This window comes from Dermacentor albipictus, chromosome 8, assembly GCF_038994185.2.
Source record: "Dermacentor albipictus isolate Rhodes 1998 colony chromosome 8, USDA_Dalb.pri_finalv2, whole genome shotgun sequence".
NCBI lineage: Eukaryota > Metazoa > Arthropoda > Arachnida > Ixodida > Ixodidae > Dermacentor > Dermacentor albipictus.
In genome coordinates, this window is record NC_091828.1 from 104,678,784 (window position 1) to 104,704,755 (window position 25,972).

The following is a 25,972-nucleotide window of genomic DNA, read 5'->3' on the forward strand; positions in this document are numbered from 1 at the left end:
CCGCACCTAAGGGTGTCCAGAGTTCGCTTCATTCAGGCGCACTCGACCGGTAAAATTGTCGTTTATAATCTGTTCCGAGTTTCGCCATAAGCTGATGCATTGCCTTGTTACAACAAAAACCACATAAATAGAGCAGGATGATTTGTGAAAAAAAAAAGAATAGTCTATGCATTCTTGTTCTCGCGTTGTATTATTCGAGAAGGAAGTTCTCCACTGGAGCAAGTAGCAAACGGCAAACTGTGAGGCACCATTGTTGCTTTGTCTGCCGCTACATTGTACAGGCTCGAGCCTAGGTTGGGCTGACATATGAACTGCGTATTGCTCCTCGGCCGAACGCTTGTGATTTGCTCAGCCAGTTTCCATAGATTCGCTGAGGAGCTCCTGAATTATTGTTTTTATAGCGTAATTTCCCATATCCCAGCCGGTTTGAATTTCTTTGTTGGGGACCTCAATTTTTCTGTACCAACAGAGTTGGTCATCATCTCCGTGCAGATTTTCTTGACATTTTATGCGATCCCATATGGGTTATGTGCACAGAAACATTATTTTTTCATCGGATAGCTAACATCACCACAGCCTCCCGACAGATAAGTACACAGACAGTCCGTCGCGCTCGTTCATGTGGCATGCAAGTGGGGAACGCCGTAAGAGCGTCGAACACTCTAGTACCTACTGACGCAACCCGGGCTGTCCCTGTTTCTAAGCCTGGCTGGAAGAGACCGAAAGGCTGCCAAGCCGGGACCGCCGCATTAGCGAGCTTTACGCTTACTAGGTATATGTGGTCAATGCTAATGGCGCACTTACTTTCTCCACTTATGCCAAAAGAGCAAATTAAAAGGCATACGCTGATTATGAAGCTTTTCAGGACAGTTGCATGACATTATAAAATGTTGCTCAGTTAATGAAACATTCATCCGAAAATGCGCATGAACCAGTATCCACTTTGACGGTAGCGCAATGTGGCGTGGGCGAGAAACGTATTTAAAAGTGGCTCCATTGACAGTCTGCGGACGTTTGAGGTAGTTGAATAACCACGATGCCTCAAAAAGAAAGAGGAAAGAAAAGCAATAACATGTGGGTTTACTAGATCACATGCACGAATTGAAATATATGCGTTAGCCTACCACTTACAGTGGAAGTGCTGTTGCGGAGCATGAAATTGCGAAAGTAGAATAACAATGATGCCTCAAAAAGAAAGAGGAAAGAAAAACAATAACATGTGGGCTTACTAGATCACACGCACGAATTAAAATATATGCTTTAGCGTACTGCACGTTTCATTGTTGTTATTGTTGCAATCCGTTCCTCGCTGCAAATTATGCATTAGCCTAATGTAGTTGTAAATTAAGAATGATTTATGCATTGAATGACTGGGCGTCGCGGTAGGGATTCAATGTATTGTAAGAGTTGTCGGACGATCCCGCCGCTGCCACCATTTGGAAGGGTTGAAGGTCGTAGGGAGAAACTTGGGAGGAACTAGGCGTAGGGGATTTATTTACAGTAATTACGTTTTAGACAAGAGATACATTTACAAAGTCTAGCATGGCTTCCAAATGGAGCCCGCAAGACGAAGCATACAGCATACGAGCACGAAGCTCCACACACACTGACGAGCCCGCAGCTCACGAGCACAGCCGCTTATAAACACTCCATTCGTCCCTAGTTCCCTAGGTGAGGGAAACGTTCGACCAGTCAATTCGTAGAAAATCTTCTTGGCCGCTTTTGAGAGAAGAGGTAGGGGGTTTACACACACATATTCCTCACAGGTTTCACTGCCCCCTCCGAGGTGAGACGGGCTTCGCAGATCTCGGGGCGTACTTCTTGACCAAGCTGCAGAGTCACCGCCGGTTGTCCATTGTCTCGCGTCCCCGTAGCCAGGTGGTCGCGCCTGACCCCAGCCGGCGCCTCTAAATTCCAGAGCTGCCTTTCTCCTGTAGTCGCCACGAGTGTCAGCAGACTGCGACGAATCCTGGGGCCCCCGTACCGCAAAGCACCCTTTTGTCAGGGAAGCTCTTCTTGCTGCCAAGAGAGACCATGAAGACCCGGCAAATCAACCAACAATGCACTGGGCGCCAAACGTGGCCAGCCCTGCTGTCGTCACCGATCCTCCAAACGAGGCGCATGGTCGGTTAGCGCTGGCGTCCTCGCTCGTTCTCTGAAGGGCGTCACCACCGCGGATAGATGGAAGCACCTGCAGCGGGCTGAGATAGCTTTGCAGAGCAGTACCCCTGCAGGCCGATCCTACCAGTATGTAAAGGCACGTGTGCAAACAAGCACGTATGTAGGACGAGGTCAGCAAAGGACAACGGCTTTGAGATTGCCCACCTCGTTATTCTTGCTATCCTACCCTTGCGCACCACGAAGGCACGTATGTCACATATCTTGATTGCACGAAATTTTAACACAAAAGCTTGCTAGCAGGTGGGTCGAATAAACCAGCTGCTTCACTCAGGGTTCCAACACGCGTTCTTGGAAACAAATTTGGCCAAAGGAAGCAGCATGGCTTTATATTTAAGCTTGATGATCCGCTCTAATAGTAGTATGCTACAAAACGTTAATTTAGGGATAGATGTGAGTTGTCACAACTGTCCTCATATTTGTAAAGCATTCTTTTTAAAGCTCGAGATTGATTTCCTTTGCAATATGGTACTGTTTACAATTCAAGAAATCTGGCTTTACTCGAATAGGGAAATTTCTTCCGACTGTCAACTCTGCTAATTCGACGTGACGGTGAAAATTGAAAGTATCGCGATGAGACAAAGACGGCTGCCGGCGGGCAAACGCGAAAAGCATCCGCACACCTATCTATGCTTTGTAGGAGAATTTAAATTGTCACAATTGCTTGCTGATGTTTATTAATTTTCATCGAATGCCACAGTGGGCAAATAACTAAATGAAGGAAGATGACACTACACTCTCCAACCAGAGGAACGGAAGGTTCCGATAAAGATGAACTCACGCGTTCTTCTTGCAAAACTCCGAATAAACGAGCCTGTGCCATCTGCCGCACCTTCTCATTCAAGTCGTGATGAAATAAGCGGGCACGAAGCCGGACAAGGCAATAGCACAGTGATACCCATCACGGACACGCACGGAGTCAGCTTGTTTTTCTGCTTGACCGCCGCTTTTTGTTCCCAACTTGAGAGGCTTTCAACAGCACACACTCTGTTATTTTTAGCGGGCATTTCGTTAACGTTTCCTAGTTTGAATACGTCAGGCGCAATCTTCTTTTTATTTTATGAGGGGGAGTGTTCTCCACGGGCAGTGCGAAATATTCCATCTTGTTTTATTTTTCCGGTGCTGCCATCTGCCGAACGCCGCTGGAAACGTGTTGGAAGAGTGCCGGGACTTCCAGCGGTTGATTTGTGAACCTGCGCCCATGTTGAGTCCGCGTCGGTTGTGCGTTTCGTAGATCACGAATATAGAATAACAATGGCTTCTCCTGGGCAGCATGTTGTTCCTGGAAGCCATGTTGCACTCACCGACTACTGTGTGAGCAGGCCCGAGAGCACTGCGGCGTTAAGTGGAAGCCTTAGCTCGGGCACAACTCCAACGCGGCCTACTTAAATACATGGAAAACGCAGAAACGCTTTTGTGAGATAACCCCTAGTCCGATGTTAATTAAACTTCTTGCATTTGAGAGAAATAGTTATATTCTAGTTAGTGATGACAGCGGAATTTCGATTTAGATCCTGAACTTTAGGAGAATTTTCAAAAAATTAAAGTTCGCAAAAAAGGAAGCACGATGTTTACAAGTTAATAGCTCTGCATCAACGACAGATATCGGGGTTTTGTAAGGGGAATCTAATAAGCCATTGAAAGCGGACAAATTGGAGGTCAATTTGCATATGTCTTACATGAATCCGTAACGCTGTGTACAAGGTTTCTTCAAAAACTGTTTTTTTCCATATTACTAAATGTTTTTTTATTCATGCGTAACATATCAATTTTGTCCACTTTAGGTACAATTCACTAAATTGTGGTATCGTTTTTCATTGCTGAGAGGCAGAGTTGTAAATTTGATATTTTAGTTTTCTCAAAGTTTGCGTTTGATGTCAATTTTTATTCAAAAGACTGATGACCTAAATCAATAATTTGAAAACAAGAGTCGGTAGATTTTAAGTTTTTCTGTTCAGTGCAACAACCCTGCTCAAGGTTGGTGCAGTGGTTGCCGAGAAAAAGGAAATCTCCCTTGAGATGTATCTAGATAGGAGCACCCGAGCTAAGGCTTCCTCTTAACAGTCCATCCGATAAAGGCTCGATGAGTTACATTTGCCGACACGGCTGCCTTGGAGTTAGCTTTCAATGATTCCTGCACTTGCACCTATGTTTTAACAGTGGAGCTGTTGAAGCTTTTGTTTCGGATGGAGCGTTACCAGACAATTCAGCCCAGCTGTGTGTCACCTCGTGTTGCCTAGCAACCACCTGCGAGAGCGACACGCCACGTCACCTCTTCGCACCATAGAGTTTCACGAAATAATTACTAGAGGGAACACTGGCGCTGCAGTCGTTGTACCACCATGGGAATGATGGGAAGTACGTGGATTTGTCTGATCTTCGTGCTTGTGGATTCGGGCGTTCTTCTTGGCTTTGTATATTACGCTATACATATCCTATTATTGTAAATTTGAGCCCAATCTACACTCTTCGAAGTGCAGAAGACGCCGCGAACACTCACGATTGATATTAATTGCAACAATTGAACTCGTCCAGGTGGCCAAATCGAAACGCGCCAAGCGCTTCAAAGCGCTGGCGTGCCCGAGTTAAACACACAAGGGCGTTTCATTCGCTCGTCGACACATGCGTCTGTGGATTAATAGTTTCCATATCAGGCTTCGGTGTAAGAGTTCCTGTGTGCGAATGCTGCCGTCGTACGAATCTATTATGCAAAATAGAAGTGAGGCGTGCAGACAGGACACAAGAGTAGAGAAGTGGACAACACGAACGCCGACTATCAACTGAAGGGGGCACTGAGGCGAAAAAAGAAAGAAGACACAAAACTCATCTGCGCATGCTCAGTAACGGTAACACCACGTGTCAATCGGTTACACGTGCCGGCCTACGTGAGAGAAAACTGTTAAGGTACTTATTCTCTTCCTTATGTAAAGTAATCGAAGGCTGACTCACGCACGCACTTCCACCATTATAGATATGCCGTGCCTCTACCATAAGACGCGTATCTTCATTCTTATGCGTGTACAATATCGCGCATTCATCTAACTCTGGCGTGCAGTTACAATCTCGGCAATGTAGTGAAAGATGAGCAGGCGATCCACCGGTTAACGACCTTTTATGTTCCATGAGCCTCTGATTGATACACCATCCCGTTTGTCCTATGTAGAACTGGCCACAGCTAAGGGGAATTTTATAAACCACACCCACACGACAGTCAGTCTAATCTTTCTAATCTAATCTCGGGATAGCCTGTTTCTAATGTTTCTGGCAGCACACTGGACGCAAAGGTAACGATCAGATGTTTAGTTGGAATTTCTTTGTCTTCCCGTTTGATTATAATTCTCTTTACTGTGGTGACGTTCTGTTCCTTCCAACCTTCTAGAAGTTCTTCCTCGCTCAGATACAACAGGTCGTCGTCGGAAATTACTCCTTTGCTTGTATTCATCGATCGATGTGGAGTCACTGTTACGTTTACATTACCGAAGGAGACCAAATTTGGGAGCTTGTCATGCTGTTGTTTGTCACGGACCTCAAGCAGGAGGTCACCTCTAGCCATTTTTGTGACTTTGTAGCCTGGGCCAACTGAGTCATTGAGACATTTCGCAACCGTGAACGGCGATATCATTGTAACTGTCTTTCCAGGATTTTCACTATGAATAACGTGAAATCGTGCGAACGTTTGCTTAGGTTGACAAGAAAATAGCAACTTTTCTTCGGTGCGTCCTCTTTTGTTAAGAGGCCGATCAGGCAGACGGGGGAAGGATGATAAATCCATACGTTTATTTAATTTCGGCAGCCATGCCAGCCACCCACCATCGAGCCCAACAAGGGGACGCTACAAGACCCGAAGGAAACGCAGACGCCAGCTGTACATAGCCGCTGTAACCTAATATAATAGACCCAAGGTTGGATAAACTACACTAGGTTAACCCTAGCCGCCAGGAAATACGGAAGTAATAAGAAGTGAAGAGAAGACAGAAAAGATAAAAAATGTGAGAGAGAAAGACGAAGATGGAGAGGACAGGAAAAGGCGACTGCCGATTTCCCCCGGGTGGGTCAGTCCGGGTGTGCCGTCTACGTGAAGCAGAGGCCAAAGAGGTGTGTTGCCTCTGCCGGGGGGCCTTAAAGGTCCGAACACCCGGCATCGGCTCAACCTCCAGGATCCCCCTTTCCCCGGACACGGCTAAGCCGCGCACGGCTACACGCGGGGGGGTCCAACCCTCGTGTGCTCGGGTACGTGGTGTAGCAACACAACAAACGCCTGCTGACGCAGTCGCCCCTGCGGGGGTTTGAAAACTTCAAATAGACTTCCTTTACACTAAACTATGGATTACTACCGAATCAAATCTTTAATAGAAAAGAAAAAGGAAATTTCTGCCGAGTTTCAGCTATTTTAATTCGACCGTGATGGCGAGGAATTAAGTATTGTCATGCGGCAATGATGGCTGCTGGAAGGCAACGACGAAAAGCAACCGCATGCCTGTCTAAGCTTTGTAAAAGCATTTAAGGTTGCCGCACTTACTTAAAACGTTTCTTAATTTTTTAATCGAATGCATGCATGGCCTAACTAATAAAGAAACGAAAATGACAAGCTACATTTTGCATAGAGGGCAATGGAATTTTCCAGAGATCAACGATTTATCCTTCCTCGAGATATTCCTATTATTTAGGTGCAGTAGCCGTAATCCTTTGTTTCTCATGTGTTTTTATCGCAAAAAAATTTCAAAGCACGAGCCAATTGTGTCTTCCTCATTCGAAAAAGCACGAAATAGATGGGTGCGAAGCCGCAGAAGGCGAGAGCACATTGATAACTTCCAACTCAGCATGTTTCCGCGCTCGAGCATCGTTTTATGTGGCTTGCCATTTGCCACGCATTCAAGAGCACATGCTCTGTTATTCCCAATGAGCATTTAGTTAACGTTTCTGAACTTTATTACGTCATGCGCAAGCTTCTTTTTTATTCCAATGAGAGCAGTGTTCCCCGTTGCGAGTGCGAAACAATTGCAGCTCCACCGGCGGCAGTGACGAGACAGTGGACGCAGTGCTTGGACGAAAAAAAAAAACTCTTAGCGAGAGAGCTTTCCGTGACGATCTTAAAACCTAGTAAAAACAGCAAAATCAGGAGGAAAGGACCACAGTTCGTGATGGAAGCGTTCTTCCTCCCCCCATTCTTTTGGCAAGGGGGAGGGAGGCGATAAAGAGTTCAGCGGCACTAGGTTTCACGTCTGTGTAATGGGCCGCTGAAAAGCTGCAGAGCACGGCCGACCGCGCCAACGCTCAAAGATAAACGTTGCCGTCGCAGAGGCGTCTATGCCTCCAGGTGCAAACGTGGAGAGCTAAAGGTCTCACATGTGTCGAGTAGAAAGCGAGCACCATGAGCCGCAGCATGCAGCGAAAACAGGAGCGCCGAGCGCTATTAAAACCGCCCCCACGAACGAAGCAGCGCGCGGCTTCACGTACGGCGTTGATCCCAGGGTTCAGTCTCGTGCGCGCATTTGGCTACTAAATGCCTGCCGACAACAGCGTTAGTCGAGGCTTCTTGGCGAACGCTGACTCCCTGACGTGCGTGAACCAAGATGAACCAAGCACGAACCAGCTAGCCCAAGGAATATATTTACTAGTCCCTACTAAGTTTCTTTTATTGCGATAGCAATTATAACGACACTCCAGGCCTAGTTCTGCCGTCGCCGTCGCCGTGAGGCTCCGTATAAAGACCAAGGGCAATAAAACTTTCGACGCGCGCCGTGTGCCATAAGCGCGAGTGAAAGCGGGCGAGAGTGACCCGGCGAATGCTGCTCATTTTCGCGTGCCCGAGCGAGGAAAGCTGGCCGGATGCGCGCCTTCTCCTATCGCACGCGAGACGCAGGGATAACGCGAGGGAATCGGGGGGGGGTCTTGTTTTCCACGCAGTACTCCGCCCGTAGAAGACACCCTCCCGTCTGCGCGGCCCACATCTTCAAAGCGATTTGCGATGTTTGCAGAGTGCGCGTAGTGACGGTAGCTGCGCATGCGCTGTGCTTTCGACGTTTCGTTCGCGTGGAAGCGAGAAGAAGTATTGTAATGATTGGAAAATGTAGAGAGGTCGGCCGGATAATGGAACATCTGGCCTGCAACTCGACGTAAGGGAAGGGGAAGAGGGGAAGAAAAAGGGTCACAATGGGGGATGATAATGGGAGGAACGAGGTGAATGACACATTACACAACTGGTATCACAGGCGTGAGTCCAGGCCCGTGTCACCTAGGAAACGTGAAAGTGCACGCATTGTCTCTGTCGTCTGCCAACTCTGTGGCCACGCGCCTAGCAGGAGGTCCTCCGACAGTGGTCCATTGTGTAAATGTCTCAATGCGTGGAAGCGAGAAAATGCACTAAAGTCTATGCGATCGCTGCTGGTGGCGCAATTCCTTATCCCGACATTCTGACAGCGAGATTCCGCGCTCGTCGAGTGAGATGTGTTCATGTTTACCTGTGCGTGCGTGACACCGTGCTTGTTAATTTAATAAAAAACACATAGCCGGGCTTGTTGGTTTCAATCAATTATACAATGTGTAAGCGTGACTGAAGGAGAACGCAGAAAGGAACACACCACACGGAGACAGCGACCTCTGTGTGTGTGTGTGCTTCTTTCTAGGTCCTCATTCAGTCCCGCTTACACATCACATCATTTTTAATTTATTTAGTAACCTAATGCTTACAAGTTTACGTGGCCTATAAAACCACTATCTTTACTCTGTACAGTTAACAACTAACTTGCTATCGTAATCGGTGCTTCGCCTTTCGGACCAAACTGGTACTTCGTTATTTTAGGCTACATGCCCCAGTGGCCGTGGCCTAGCGTAAGTGCCAGCTGTTGGGGCAGCAAATTAATACCTAAAATGCAGGAAAAGCATTTATTGAAGAGAAAGGAGGAGACGTCGACTTGAACACATTGTGTAGCCCTCGTCATACGAAGGCACAACGCTTCACTGTATCATGACCAATGCCACACATTTAGGCTGATATTGATTTTACGAACTTCGGCAACCCGACTGCAGACCCTCGGCCCAAGCGCTGGAACGAAATCAGCGTCACAGCAAACTCCCGGAGCAGGTTGACCGGCTGTCGTTGATAAGTGCGGCAGAGACAGCCGCCATGATTCGAGAGGCTCTCAGGAGCTTTGGAGACATGGGCGCCTTCATGCTAATGGCAGGCGTCGTCACACGCCGTGCCGTCTGCCACCCTCGCGAGAATTGACGTATCCAACAGGACAGCTTGTATCAGGATTGCTGTCACCCCGTGAAACGATACCTGATGCTCGAATACATCGAGAATACTCTTGCTCAGCCGTTCACCGCATGAAACGGGGCTGTGCCCGCCCATCTGTCACTCTACAATCAAGACAATGAACAGACTGCGCCTGTCCTTTCCATTAACACATGTGTGCGTGCAACTTAGCGTGTTTTTCTTCTTTTTCTTCTGAGAATCAGTGTCGGTAACGAGTAACCACAACTACAGATAGGTTCCAGTAATATAGGCTAAAACACTCTTGATCCATACTGCGAATACACTAATATTTGCGCTTACGATTACATTTCTTCGTATGTATGGATTAAACTAAGGCAAAATTGTTGCTAAAAATATCTCCTCGCTAGTTTTCAAGAAACTTTTATTTGCTTATCATTTTTACTGGAAACTCGCTACGCGGTTAGAATCAAGTGGCTGAGATCCATACCTACCCACAAATCACGCATATTATGAACCTTACGGGTGTGTTCAATATTCGCAGAATGAGAAAAATTGACCGCCGCGTTTAGTGCACTAAGAATCTGACTAGGAAACGAGAATGTTTGCTTTGCAACTTCGTTCCATTTCCTGAAAATTTCTTTCCCTTGCGCGTTCACGCTGAACTGATTAGCCATATTCAGTATGTTGAAATTTCGGGTTGCTCATCGATTGAACACCTATTTGCAATCTGCTAGTACGCTCCTTTGCTGATATGGTGGTTTGCTGAATGCTGAGCGACCGACCGACCTTAAAGGCCTTGGTCCTGGGTCCAATCTTCGCGAAAGGTCAAATTTTCTTTCAACGTTGAAATTTACCTTGTGGGAATGTCCCGTGAGCTTTCGTTGTTGCAGTTTCGCGCTACAGTGCAGGTAATGCGATGTTTTTTTTTTAGTTTGATGAAACTTCCAACTATTGACGCGCTTCTGCAGGAATGATTTCCCATTTTACGGCATGTGATATAGAAAGGCTTATCGTAAAACTTCGTCCGCTTTACTCCTATGCTTTTCGTGAGTTCGTTTCATTCAGACGAATCCCACACGTAAAACTGACTTTTAAAATGTGTTCTGACTGTCGCCATAAGCTGATGCACTGCTATGTTACAACGAGAACCCCATAATGGGCGAAGCACAACTTACAATATGAAAAGCAGTGCATGCATTCCCCGTGGCTGCGTTTATTATTCGGGAAGGATTTCACGCTGATAGTGGCCACTGGAGCAAGCTGGAAACGTCAAACTGCGAGATATCGTAGTTACTTTGGAAACCAGGCTCGAGCCAACGTTGAGCTGACTTATGAACTGCGTATAGCCAGCTCATCGGTCCAGTGCTCGTAACGTTCTCATCCAGTTTCGATCCCATCGCTGAGGACCTCCACATTTATTGTTTCTTCAGTCTAACTTCTGAGAATCCTGCCAATTTCAACGGTATAGAAGGGGACCTCCGCCATAACTGTTTTCTTTCTATAGTATATTCATTATTTTCCCTGCAAATTTTCATGTCACTTTCGCTGACTGCATAGCGTTTTTGTGCGGAGAAAGGTTATGGGCTCATCCGTTTGCTAACATCGCCCCAGACTTTTGTAAAATCCAGTGCGCAAGCAGCCCATCGGGCTCGTTCCACTAGCCTGCGACTGGGGATTGCCCTAAGGATGTCCGACCCTGTAGGAGGTGTTGACCCAACCCGGGCTGTCTCAGTGTTTCTAGTCCAGGCTAGCAAACATGGAAATGCTATCAAGCCCCCGATTACCGCATTAGCGAGTGCTACGTTTACTGGATAAATATAGCTAATGCTAAGGGCACACTTATGTGCCTACGCAGAAATTTAATTAAAAAGCACTTGCTCACAACAAAGATTGTTAAGACTGTCGGAGTATATCTTAAAGATTTGTTAGGCTAATTAAATAACTATTCGAGAGAAAACGACGTAGCCATATTCACTTTAAAGATCACTTTTAATAGTATTTGCATGCCCATCTATTACATCTGGTTCCATTGAGAATGTCAGCTTGTGGGGCACATCAATAAATGCAAAACTAAAAAAATAACAATGCTTGAATATGTACTCGAATGAAAAATTGAATTCTGGTGTTTTACGGGCCAAAACCACTTTCTGATTATGAGGCACGCCGTAGTGGAGGGCTCCGGGAATTTCTACCACCTGGGGTCCTTTAACGTGCACCTAAATCTAAGTACATGGGTGTTTTCGCATTTCGCACCCATCGAAATGCGGCCGCCTTGGCCTGGATTCGATCTGGCGACCTTGTGCTCAGCAGCCTAACACCATAGCCATTGAGCAACCACGGCGGGTAGTCGAATGAAGAACACGCATATGCATTACCCTATTGCACATTTAATTATTTGTAATGGTTAATTTCACTGCCCCACTAAATTTCATTAAATACAGGAATAAATATACCTTGAATGAGAGAGTGATATGGCAGGGATTTATAGTCTGTGAAGGCAGGCGCGGAACAGCAACGTAAATACAACGAGGACAGTGGCGTTTATGTTGTCCAGCTCATTATTCTTGCAAGCTTGCATTTACTCGTCATATATTCACGCATGTTACATTTTCTCACTACACAACATTTCAACCTAACTGCGTGCCATGAGGGCGTCCTAATACCCCAGACTCGTGGCTACAAGCAAATAATCTTGAAAATAAATTTGGACAATCGAAGCAGCATGACTGGATGTTTGTTCTTGATGTCAGGAAGAAATGTACCTATGCTACTGAAAGTTATTCGATGGACAGATGCGAATAATCCCGATTGATATTCAATTCTGTACCGTATTCTTTGAAGACCGATCAGTATACTGTCCAAGATTATTATAGACCGATCAGCATAAAGTCATTTACCTACAAAGTATTTGCTAAGGTAATCGCAAATCGAATCAGGAACACTTTAGACTTCGCTCAACCAAAGGACCAGGCAGGATTCCGCAAAGGCTACTCAACAATAGGCCATATTCACACTATCAATCAGGTGATAGAGAAATGTGCGGAATACAAACAACGCTTACCTACAGTTTTCATTGACTACGAGAAAGCGTTTGATTCAGTCGAAACCTCAGTAGTTATGCAGGCATTGCGGAATCAGGGTGTAGACGAGCCGTATGTATAAATACTGAAATACATCTATACCGGCTCCACAGCCACCGTAGTCCTCCATAAAGAAAGCAACAAAATCCCAATAAACAAAGGCGTCAGACAGGGAGATACGATCTCTCCAATGCTATTCACAGCGTGTCTACAGGAGGTATTCAGAGACCAGGATCGGTAAGAATTGGGCATAAGGGTTAATGGAGAATACCTTAGTAACTTTCGATTCACTGATAATAGTGCCTTGCTTAGTAACTCAGGGGACCAATTGCAATGCATGCTCACTGACCTGGAGAGGCAAAGCAGAAGAGTGGGTCTAAAAATTAATCTGCAGAAAAATAATGCAAAGTTTAACAGTCTCGGCAGAGAACCGTTTACGATAGGTAGCGAGGCACTGGAAGTGGTAAGGGAATACATCTACTTAGGGCAGGTATTGACCGCGGATCCGGATCATGAGATTTAAATAATCAGAAGAATAAGAATGGGCTGGGGTGCGTTTGGCAGGCATTCTCAGATCATGAACAGCAGGTTGTCATTATCCCTCAAAAGAATATTGTATAACAGCTGTGCCTGACCAGTACTCACGTATGGGGCAGAAACCTGTAGGCTTACAAAAAGGGTTCTACTTAAATTGAGGACGACACAACGAACTATGGAAAGAAGAATAATGGGCGTAAGGTTAAGGGATAAGAAAAGGGCAGATTGGGTGACGTAACAAACGCGAGTTAATGACATCTTAGTTTAAATCAACAAAAAGAAATGGGCATGGGCAGGGCATGTAATGAGGAGGGAAGGTAACCGATGGTCATTAGGGGTTACGGACTGGATTCCAAGGGAGGGTAAGCGTAGTAGGGGGCGGCAGAAAGGTAGGTGGGCGGATGCGATTAAGAAGCTTGCAGGGACAACATGGCCACAATTAGTACATGACCGGGGTAGTTGGAGGAGTATGGAAGAGGCCTTTGCCCTGCAGTGGGCATAACTAGGCAGATGATGATGATGATTCTTTGAAAACTCCGAGTTGACTGCCTTTACACTAAGCTATCGATTATTACCAAATAAATGAAGCCTTACTCGAAAATAAAAGGGAATTTCTGCCGACTTTCCACTCTGGTGACTCGATGTGATGGCGAGGAATTGAAAGTATCGTCACGTGGCAATGACGGCAGCAGGCGGGCAGCCCTGAAAAGCATCCACGAGCCTGTCTAAGCTTTGTAAAACCGTTTATTATTGCCGCATTTCCTTGTTGATGTTTCTTAAAGTTTTAATTTTTCTTAATTATTAAGGAAACGAAAATGACTACGTTCACCTTGCATAGAGAGCAACGGAAGTATGAAACGATCAATGGCTTATCTTTTCTCGAGATCTTCCTATTATTTAGGGGCAGCAACCGCAATCTGTTTCTCGTGTGTATTTATCGGAGAGAATCACAAAGCACGAGCCAAGGGCGTCTGCCAGAACTTCTCATTCAAAAGAGCACGAAATAAATGGGTGCGAAGCTTCAGAATGCGAAAACACAGTGATCATTTCCAATATCACCCGTGTACTCAGCTTGTTTCCGAGCTCGAGCACCGGTTTGTGTGGCTTCCCCTTTGCCATGCTTTCAAAAGCACATGCTCTGTTATTCCCACTGAGTATTCAGTCAAAATTTCTGAACTGTATTACGTCAGGCGCAAGCTTCTTTATTTCAACGAGAGCAGTGTACCACGTGGTCCGTGCGAAATAATTGCGGCTCTATCTGCAGCAGCGACGAAAAAGAGGCCGCAATGCTTGGGGGGAAAAAGCATTAGCGAGAAAGCGTCACGTGAAAATCTTCAAACCTAGTAAAAAGTGCCAAAGGTCTCCAATGTGGCGAGCAGGATGTGAGGGGCACGAGCCGCAGAACGCGGCGCCAACTACAGCGACGACCGCTATTGAAACCGACACCACGAACCGAACAACGTGCGGCTTGACGTCTGGCTTTCTGTCGCCAGGACTCCAAGTCTAGACTCAAAGTGTAAGTGTGCGTGAAAGCGTGAGAGCGTGAGCCGGCGATCGCAGCTTATTGTCGCGTGTATGAGAGAAGAAGAAGGGCCGGAAGCGTACTCTCTCCTTTCGCACACGAAGCAGCTGAGGTGAGGGATGGGATGGGAAGAGGGGGGGGGAGAAAGCTCTTCCCTGCGCAGGCCTCTGGACGGGGAAGAACACCCTCTCCTGTTCGCGCGCTCCTCATCTTCAAAGCTACTTGCTATGTTTGCACAGTGCGCGTAGTGACTGTAGCTCGGTATGCGCTGTGCTTTCGACGTTTCGTTCACGTTGAAGCGAGAAAACGCACGAAGGTCTATTCGATCGCTGCTGGTGTGACGATCCCTCACTGTGGCATTTTGACAGCGAGTTTGTGGGCTCGTTGAGTGGGATGTGTTAATTCATGTTTACATGCGCGCGCGTGACACGGTGTTTGTCAATTCAATTAAGACACCTCGGCGGGTTTGTTGGTTTCAATCCATGAGAGAATGTGTAAGTGCGACTGAACGACGACGTAGAAAGAAACACGCATACAAAGAGAGCACTGTCTGTGTGTGTGCGTTTCTTTCTACGTCTTCGTTCAGTCGCGCTTACGCATATCATATTTAATTTAGTAAGCCAATGCTTGCACGTTTACACGGCCCATATAACGACTATCTCTACTTCGTATATCTATGTACTTACATCCTATCGTAATCTATGCTCGTAACTTATGGCAACATGCCCCATCGACCGCGCCCTGGCTTAAGTGAAACCTGCTAGCGCGGCAACTGAAAATCTAAAACGCAGGAAAAGCATTTATTGAAGAAAAAGGAGGAGAAGTCGACTTGAATACTGTGTGTAACGGACGCCATACGAAGGCGTAACGCTTCAATATATCGATATCGATGTCACACATTTAAGCTGATATTGATTTCACGAACTTTGGCAACCTAGCTGGAAGTCCTCGGCGCAAGCGCTGAAACGAGACCAGCTTCAAAAGCACTTCCGGAGAAGGTTGCCCGGCTGTCGGCGATGAGTGCTGCAGAGACAGCCGCCATGATTGGAGACGCTGCCAGGAGCTTTCGAAACATGGACGCCTTCATGCTAATGGCCGGCGTCGTCAAGCGGCGTGTCGTCTGCCACTCTCGCGTGGATTCCCGTCTGCAACTCGACAGCCTGAACGAGCATTTCTGGTACCTCGTGAGGCGATACCTGATGCTGGAATACTTAAGTAAACCTTCGTAGGAGGACGTCACGGCTGTTAATGAGCCGTTCCGTCGTGCCTTCATTTATTTCCGCAAAAGAGTGGTGGCGGCGAGTGAAGTGGCAGCTTGTGCGACCAACGTGGCATGCTTCCAGAAGGACACCGCGCATGTCGATCTTGCGCCTGGAGGACATGGAATGCCCATCTTTGTTTTTTTTTATTCTGACTAAGCCGGCACGAAGGCACCTGCAGAGAGCACCGACTATAGGGTGCCCGCTTTGCAGCGTCGGTGGGAGCCACACTCTTACTGCGCTGTCCACCCCGTGAGATGCCAACAGCGTCTCACGGGGTGGTCGCAGTTGGCAACTCTGCAATACCACTATGATTCCGCCAATGAACCCATTCTGCCTGTCATGTTTATTTCATCCAATGTATGCATGCAACTTTACGTAATGTTTTTTATTCTAAAACCGGTGTCAGCTGCTGATAAGTCCCACAACCCAAAGGTTCTGGTGGTTTAGAGTGGTTAATTTAGAGTGGTTTTCGTTGTTTTTCTACAACCGGTGAAGCTCACCTATAACTACCGCTACGGAAAGGCTCTAGTAACATGTAATGAAACACATCGGATCCATGCTGCTACAATACCTACATTTGTCCTTATGATTATGTTTCTTCGCGCAAATGCATGAAACTTACTGAAAAGTCTTTGTATACAGTTTTCTTCCCTTGTTTTCTAGCAAACTTTATTGCCTAAACTTTGTACTGGAAACTCGCGACACGCAAGACTGAAGTGGTAGACACCCCTACTTTTCCCCAAGCCACCTAACTTACGGTCTTTCGGTTAGTTCTGCAATATTTCGACAAAGATGAAAATTCACATCAGCCGTTACTTTAACACGAAGCTAACTAGGAAACCAAATAGTTTTCTTTGCAGTTTCGTTCCGCTTTATGAAACTTGCTTGACGTTGTGCGCTATCACTGAATTGAGTTGTTGTATTCAGCGTCTTGAAGTTTCGGGTAGCCCATTATTTGAGCCTCCCCTCGCAATCTGCAAGACTACTGCTTAGCTGAGATGGTAGAGCGAGCAGCGCGGAAACGCGTTGGTCGCGGTTACGATCTCGAGACCACGGCGAATTTCCCTTCAACTGAAACGTTTCTCTCGGACGCCCCGGTGCCGGAGCCCCTGGTCACCTACCACGACATTACCCAGCACTATCGCCTCGAACGGTACGCCTACCCACCTCCACATGGCAGTCTTCCCAAGCGGTCCGAGATCGCCTGGCGTCGCCTCCAGACCCGCACCTTTCCGTGCCCCCTAGTGTATTCGCACATCCACCCTGGTGTCATTGATCCACGCTGCTGTCTGTGCGGCGACGTTGCCTCCGTGAACCACATCCTCTGGGGCTGCCCGGAAGACCCCACCGACCTCGTCTCGCCACCCCCCACCGACGAACAATGGGAGGCTCTTCTCTCCAGCACCGACCGAGACATCCAAACACGGGTCCTGGCACGAGCTGAAGACTCCATCGTGAAGCACAGCCTGGAAGCCTACGTAGCTTAGCCTCCCTTATCCCTTACCCCTTCTAATAATAAAGTTGACACTCACTCACTCACTCGGACAAAGTCCCGTGGGTGTTTTTATGTTTTTAAGTAATTTCGCGCTACGTGCGCTGTAGTGCCAATTTTTTCCCTTTGATGAAACATGCAGCTCTGTGCGGGTATTCGCAAGACGGATTTGCCGTTTGGCGTCGTTTATTATCGAAAAGCTTCCGCACCTAAATGTGTCCAGAGTTCGCTTCATTCAGGCGCACTCGACCGGTAAAATTGTCGTTTACAATCTGTTATGAGTTTCGCCATAAGCTGATGCATTGCCTTGTTACAACAAAAACCACATAAATAGAGCAGGATGACTTGTAAAAAAAAAGAATAGTCTATGCATTCTTGTTCTTGAGTTGTATTATTCGAGAAGAAAGTTCTCCAGTGGAGCTAGTTGCAAATGGCAAACTGTGAGGCACCATGGTTGCTTTGTTAGCCACTACATTGTACAGGCTCGAGCCAAAGTTGGGCTGATATATGAACTGCGTATTGCTCCTCGGCCGAGCGCTTGTGATTTGCTTGGCCAGTTTCCATACAGTCGCTGAGGAGCTCCTGAATTATTGTTTTTATAGCGTCATTTCCCATATCCCAGCCGGTTTGAATTTCTTTGTTGGGGACATCAATTTTTTGTAGCAGCAGTGTTGTTCATCATCTCCGTGCAGATTTTCTTGACATTTTATACGATCCCATATGGGTTATCTGCACAGAAACAATTTCTCATCGGATAGCTAACATCGCGACAGCCTCCCGACAGATAAGTGCACAGACAGCCCGTCGCGCTCGTTCATGTGGCATGCGAGTGGGGAACGCCGTAAGAGCGTCGAACGCTCTAGCACCTACTGACGCAACCCGGGCTGTCTCTGTTTCTAAGCCTGGCTGGAAGAGACCGAAAGGCTGCCAAGCCGGGACCGCCGCTTTAGCGAGCTTTACGCTTACTAGGTATATGTGGTCAATGCTAATGGCGCACTTACTTTCTCCACTTATGCTAAAAGCAAATTAAAAGGCATGCGCTGATTATGAAGCTTTTCAGGATTTTTGCATGACATTGTAAAGTGTTGCTCAGTTAATGAAACATTCATCCGAAAATGCGCATGAACCAGTATCCACTTTGACGGTAGCGCAATGTGGCGTGGGCGAGCAACGTATGCAAGAGTGGCTGGATTGACATTCCCACTGCGGTTTAGGTGCTTGAATAACCATGATGCCTCAAAAAAAAAGAGGAAAGAAACGCAATAACGTGTGGGCTTACTAAATTTAGCGTACCATTTACAGTGGAAGTGCTGTTGCGGAGCATGAAATTGCGAAAGTAGAATAACAATGATGCCTCAAAAAGAAAGAGGAAAGAAAAAAAACTGGCTGTGGCTTAGCTAAGTTGAGCCCAGGATGCGAAGCATACTAGCCTTTATTTTAACGCGACAGCGTTAAGGAGCTCGTGTCGCAGAAAAGCCGGTGTCGTCGACGTCGGCTCAGGCGTGCGGCGCTTGCTCAGGCGCACATTTCGTTGTCGCGCCGAACGCTGCGTTGCTCGACGCTCACCGCGTCCGATGAGGGGCGCGTAGTCGCTGCGCCGTAGCAAAGCCACTGAGAAACAGTCTCTGTAGCACGCCGCAACCTTCGCTTCTCATTCCAACGAGCAGCTCTGTCTCCAGGAGGCATCTCACCTCGTGAGTGTCTAGCAGAGGCAAGCGCAGCTGCTTATATACCGCCGCGACGCCGCGAGCGACGGCGCGAGTTGGAGCCCCGTTTCTCCTCTGTCGTGACGTCACGGTGTCACGTGGTATTGAAGGCGACACCGTCGCGCCTGAGGAGCTGGGTTGAGCTCTAGTAATATGCTTCGCATAAAACAATAACATGTGGGCTTACTAGATCACACGCACGAATTAAAATATATGCTTCAGCGTGCTGCACGTTTTATTGTTGTTATTGTTGCAATCCGTTCCTCGCTACAAATTATGCATTAGCCTAATGTACTTCTATATTAAGAATGATTTATGCATTGAATGACTGGGCGTCGTGGTAGGGATTCAATGTATTGTAAGAGTTGTCGGACGATCTCGCCGCTGCCACCATTTGTAAGGGTTGAAGGTCGTAGGGAGAAACTTGGGAGGAACTAGGCGGACGGGGTTTATTTACAGTAATTACATTTTAGACAAGAGACCCATTTACACAGTCTAGCGTGGCTTCCAAATGAATCCCGCAAGACGAAGCATACAGCATACGAGCACGAAGCTCCAGACACACTGACGAGCCCGCAGCTCACTAGCACAGCCGCTTATAAACACTCCATTCGTCCCTAGTTCCCTAGGTGAGGGAAACGTTCGACCAGTCAATTCGTCGAAAATCTTCTTGGCCGCCTTTGAGAGAAGAGGTAGGGGGTTTACACACACACACATTCCTCACGGGTTTCACTGCCGCCTCCGAGGTGAGACGGGCGTCGCAGAACTCGGGGCGTACTTCTTGAACGAGCTGCAGAGTCACCGCCGGTGGCTTTGCAGAGTCACCGCCGGTTGTCCATTGTCTTGCGTCCCCGTAGCCAGGTGGTCGCGTCTGACCCCAGCCGGCGTCTCCAAATTCCAGAGCTGCCTTTCTCCTGTAGTCGCCACGAGTGTCAGCAGACTGCGACGAATCCTGGGGCCGCCGTACCGCAAAGCACCCTTTTGTCAGGGAAGCTCTTCTTGCTGCCAAGAGAGACCATGAAGACCCGGCAAATCAACCAACAATGCACTGGGCGCCAAACGTGGCCAGCCCTGCTGTCGTCACCGATCCTCCAAACGAGCCACATGGTCGGTTAGCGCTGGCGTCCTCGCTCATTCTCCGAAGGGCGTCACCACCGCGGATCGATGGAAGCACCTGCAGCGGGCTGAGATAGCTTTTAAGAGCAGTACCCCTGCAGGCCGATCCTACCATTATGTAAAGGCACGTGTGCAAACAAGCACGTATGTAGGACGAGGTCAGCAAAGGACAACGGCTTTGCGATTGCCCACCTTGTTATTCTTGCAATCCTACCCTTGCGCACCACGAAGGCACGTATGTCACATATCCTGATTGCACGAAATTTTAACGCAAAAGATTGCCATCATGGGGGGTCGAATAAACCAGCCACTTCACTCAGGGTTCCAACACGCGTTCTTGGAACTAAATTTGGCCAAAGGAAGCAGCATGGCAGTTTACTTATGCTTGATGATCCACTCCAATAGTAGTATGCTACAAAACGTTAATTTAGGGATAGATGTGAATTGTCACAACTGTCCTCATATTAGTAAGGTATTCTTTTTAAAGATCCACATGGATTTCCTTTGCAATATGGTATTGTTTACAACTGAAGAAATCTATCTTTACTCGAATAGGGAAATTTCTTCCGGCATTCAACTCTGCTAATTCAATGTGACGGTGAAAATTGAAAGTATCACATTGAGAAATGACGGCTGCCGGCAGGAAACGCGAAAAGCATCCGCACACCTATCTAAATTGCCACAATTACTTGGTGATGTTTATTAACTTTAATTAAATGCCGCAATGGGCAAATAACTAAACCAAAGAAGAGGAGACACTACACTCTTCAACCAGAGGAACGGAAGGTTCCGATAAAGATGATTTCACGCGTTCTTCTTGTAAAAGTCCGAAAGCACGAGCCTGTGCCATCTGCCGCACATCCTCAATCAAGTCATGATGAAAGGAGCGGGCACGAAGCCGGACAAGCCAATAGTACAGTGATACCTTTCACAGACACGCACGGAGTCAGCTTGTTTTTCTGCTCGACCGCCGCTTTTTGTTTCCAACTTGAGAGGCTTTCAACAGCACATACTCTGTTATTTTTAGCGGGCATTTCGTTAAAGTTTCCTAGTTTTATTACGACAGGCGCAACCTTCGTCTTATATCATAACGGAGGAGTGTTCTCCATGGCCAGTGCGAAATATTGGATCTTTTATTTTTCCGGTGCTGCCATCTGTCGAACGAAGCTTGAGATGGTTGAAGCTTGGGCATTTTAACTTGATAAGCAAGTTTTGACTCGTTTCGAGCACGAATAGTTACATATACAAGCGATGGCGTTGCGGCTATCACGTGGTCTTTTAGACGGCCGATCGCGCGGGGTTTTGTCGAAAGATGGTCGGCATGCCGATTTTGCCGGCACCGTCGACGAGGAATCCCTCCGCCCTATTACTCACGCCCGTCGGTTGCGTCGTTGTCAGCCTCGTGATGCAGTACCTGAAGCCAGGCACACGTTGCCGCTACCAGCGAGAGAGGCTGACGCTGCAAGAAAATTTCGTCAGCAGCGCCATGTTTTTGAATTGTCACCTAAGTGTAACGCACGGACTTTTATTTAAATTTCCTAGCCATAAACGAAAGCCGGCAACTACGTGGATCATGGCGCCGTCAGTGGTCCAGACGAAGCCCCGGTCGCTTTGTGTTTTAAATTGGAGTTGCCGTCTTACGCTACGCATGTTTTCGGCACCGCTCGGACGTCGAGCAACCAGTCGAGTTTCAACTTGGCACACGGCACGAGTGCTTGCAGTAGGACGCGTCCGAGTGATATTATTATTTATTTTTTTCGAAAACATTTTCCCACCTAGTTCGCTAGGGCAGAGCGCATGCGCCGTCAGGCCGAGTAGCAGACGGCTTGCAGCGTCATCGGCGATGGCCACGAGAAAGTGGCCGCAGTGCTTGGAGGAAAAAAAGAATATATACGAGGAAGCCTCGCGGGACGATCTTCAAATCTAGTCAAAAATAAAAATAGCGGGCGGTAATAGAAACGCCTCACAGCTCGTGATGCAAGCGTTCTCGCCCCCATTTCCTTTTCTGGGTGGCTGGGGGCAATGAGCTCGCGGCGCTAGGTCGGACGTCTGTCTAATGCGCCGTTCGAAAGTTGCAGAGAGTTGAGAAAGGTGTAGAGACCGGTTGACCAAAGGAAAGGACAGTGAACTATGCACACATTGTTCAATACTCGTGTTCTTAAGTATACACGCACTACGCTGAGGGTAGCACGTCCTCACACTTCTCGTGGAAAGAAAGCACATTCTCATTTACCCCCCAAACGTTCTCAAGACGACCGTATAAGCCTGTCTCACATAAAAACCAAGAGGGTCAATCAAATGTCGACAGTAAAGAACACAGGGTTGACGTACATGATGTTTCAAATTATTTATTGAAAAAATGTTGATTATTTCTGTAAATTCCGTCACTTTCTGCCTTTTTTCATGCCCATTCTTTTATTTCGTATCTTCGCATCGTATTTGACACACAATTACGCCTACGTTGTCTATATTTATGTCGACATTCGGCTGACGTGTTTTCTATCAAGAGGCCAGGTGGGATCATCCCAGAGAATGTGTTCCCTATGGCGCAATGCGGTTATTTTTCTGCTATATTGGCACTAATTATGCCGCTCCCGTAAAATTTACATTGTCTGCGACTAATTCTCGCTTCCGGTGGGCGCAGGCGTCGCCGCCTTTCAGACACAATTTCCTCGCGTCAGCCCTTCTTCGTAAAAGCGAAGTCTCCCCATTCAACAAACGTGTGACGTTCCTCAAACCCTTTATACGCATGGTGGTCAGCACTTTACAGGTGTCTAATGCAATGTGGTTAATTTTCGACTACATTCGCTCAAATTACGGCATATGTGAACTCCGGCATCGGAGACACCAGTCGAAGAAGTGGAGTACAAAGCAAGTCGTGAGCGGGAGCGCTGGTTGGAGGCTCGACTGGGCGCTCTTGGGCGCGGCCGGCCAGGACTGGGGCCTGCTGGCGTGGACAGAGGGACAGTGCCATTCCCACAAGCGATACCGTTGCATCCACCTACTCTGCGACTAACGCTCGCGTTTCGTCTTGTTGAGACCTTCGTTTCGATTCTTCCGACTCGCTATGGCCCTCTGAAGGAGCGATAGGGCTGTTTTCTTTTTTCCAGAAGACGTTACAAGATACCCAGATACGTCCCACCGGTGTTAAACCACCTCAGAAGACCTTGTCCTCAAACTTTTTGCAGGGCTATTATTACGCGTTGCGTATCGGAAACTGTTAAGAATGGCGAGCTGCAATGCAAGATTGCCACCCAGTTACGACCGGGGAACAAGACACGCATCCCCCACTCTCCGTCGCTTCAGCTAGGATGCGCTCGATGAAGCGGGATTTGTGCTGACACCGCCGCCATCCTCCAGCCCCATCGCCGTTGTGAGGGAACGAGTTCGGCGGGCGAACTATTGTGCCCGAGCTATCCAGCGCGGGCCTGATCTGCTACGCGTGAGCGAGCTGCTGCGGGAAAGCCGTTTTTTTTGTTGCTTCCCACGTGCCGTCTAGGACGCAGGACAACGAGCTACCCACCATGGCTCCGAGCTTCCCGGAACGGCGCCACTCTGTCGTCGACTCCGGACATCGGAATGTGTGTGCCTATGTGTGCGTAAACTGTTCTGCGGGGCGGCGGCGAGTTGAAAATGAGTAAACGAACGTTCGCGTCACCTGGTATCGCGGGAGGACCGAGTGTTTAAAAACTGCTGTGGTGCGAATGCTGGACACTTCTCTCGTGCAGTCATGTAGGACGGACACTCTTTTTCTCAAGCAGTCATGTTAGACTGATTTAAATACTGTAAATAAACCCATATTCCTCGTTCTCGTTGAGAAGCAGTCCTTCCCTTCATCAACGTCCTCAGCGTGTATAAGTTGGACGACGGCACGGGCCAGCTACCTTCGAATTCATGCCGGACTCCAATCTTGACAACGGATCACGAGCGATGGCATTGAGCCCCCAATCCTGACAACTGGCTGACAGCGGTGAGATGGACTTTGCGACATGGTGCTGTATCTGCGGTGAGTGCTTGGTTCTTGCTTTGACTCTCTAGGCTTCATTTTGTGGCTGTTCTGTTTAGAACAGTAGGGAAGCTAGATTGTTGAGTGTTAGCTAGGTTGTGTTTTCCTAGCTAGATTTAGAGAGCAGAATCAAGGCAGTACAGCAGCAATCATGGAGTTAAGGACACTGCTGAGAGACGAATTGTTGATTGTTGGTGAGGAACTTGGCCTAGATGTGCGCAAGGAAATGCTAAAATCGGAATTATTGGAACTAATTTCCAATCAGGCCAGTGAGTAAGATATTGAAATGGGATTGGAACTTCTCAAAAAGAGAGAGAAACGGGAAAGAGAAAGAGAAGAATGGGACAGAGAAAAACGAGAGAGAGAGGAACGCGATAAAGATCGCTAGTTAAGAAAAATGCAACTTGAACTTGAAAGCAAACGTTTGGAGTTGTCTCAAGGAAGTGAAGGCGTTCTGGGACGATCAAGTAAGGCAGAATCGTACCGCATGGACAGGCTATTAAAGCCATTTGAGGTCGGGACCGACATAGGCTTGTTCCTATGCAATTTTGAAAGGACTTGCGAAAAGATGAACTTCGGTCCGAGTACATGGCCACAGCGGTTGCTGTCTATGTTGCCGTGTGAGGTGGCGGAAGTAATCGCCAGACTGAGTGCACAGGATGCATATGATTATGCAAAAGTTAAGGCTAGTTTCCTGAAGAAATACCGCCTTTCAGCCGAAGCTTTTCGGCAAGGGTTTAGGAGCACACGCAAGAAAGATAGCGAGGGATATCCGGAGTTTGCATATAGCTAAAAGGCCAACCTAGTCGAGTGGCTTAAAAGCGCGGAAGCGTACGACAACAGAGACATGGTCATTGAATGCATGTGTCTAGAGCAGTTTTACAAAACCATCCCCCAAGCTGTGAAACTGTGGGTGCAAGACAGAGGGAATGTAAACACTGTGGAAAGGGCGGCCGAATTAGCCGAAGAGTACGCAACCCGTAGAAAGTTGAACGCCGAGGACGGAAACTTGGACGGTCGATATAGACCGCGGAAACCATTTCCGGTCAGAAGGGGTGCGCAGACTAGACGATCGGAGCCTGTAGACATGGCGGAAAAGCCCGCAGAAAAGAGCGAGGAGAAACTTAACGAGGAAACCGCACAAAAAAACAAAGAAAATTCGCATCTTTTAGACCAATTCGCTGTTACAAATGCCACAAACTGCCACAAGCGTAGTTTTCTCCTACGTGGAGGAAAAACATGAGAATATGGAACTTTTAAGTCCATATCTTCACGACCTGCAAGTTAATGGCAAATCAGGCCGAGTGCTAAGAGACAGTGCCGCCACGATGGACATTGTCCATCCGTCTTACGTGACGGTAGATGAGTTCACCGGAGAAGTAGCATGGATAAAACTGGACATGGGCAGACACACGCTGTGTTCTTCTACAACCTAAGTCAAAATCAGTGGACCGTTCGGGGAGTTAGAGACTGAAGCTGCAGTTTCCAAATTTTTTTCACTGCAGTATCCTTACATCTTTTCGAATCGATCGAATCAGTTACTGCGTGACAAAGGGCTCAAACTGGGAGAGGGCATAGTACAGGCATTGACCCGCTGCCAAGCTCGTAAGATCGCGGCGCTTTCGACTGAAAAGGCACAAGCTCCTCCAGCGGAAGCAGAAAAGGGGATAACTTCAATACCCGAATCCGAGCAAGGCCCGAGGGACAAAAGAACAGTTGAGGAGAGCCTGCCAGCTCACCAGCTCAATGAGAGCGTAGCACTAGAGTGTCAGAGCTCTAACCTGCAGGAAGAGCAAGTAGACGCGCTCACAAGCAAGACAGGGTCGTTATTATCACCGGCCTCAATGAACTTTG

At 47.6% G+C, this 25,972-nt stretch overlaps 1 long non-coding RNA gene across 2 annotated transcripts in view; it reads right to left on the reverse strand.

Moving 5' to 3' along the window:
• Positions 1–25,972, reverse strand: part of LOC139048942 (uncharacterized) — a 72,093-nt gene that overhangs the window by 1,923 nt on the left and 44,198 nt on the right. The window lies entirely within an intron of this gene.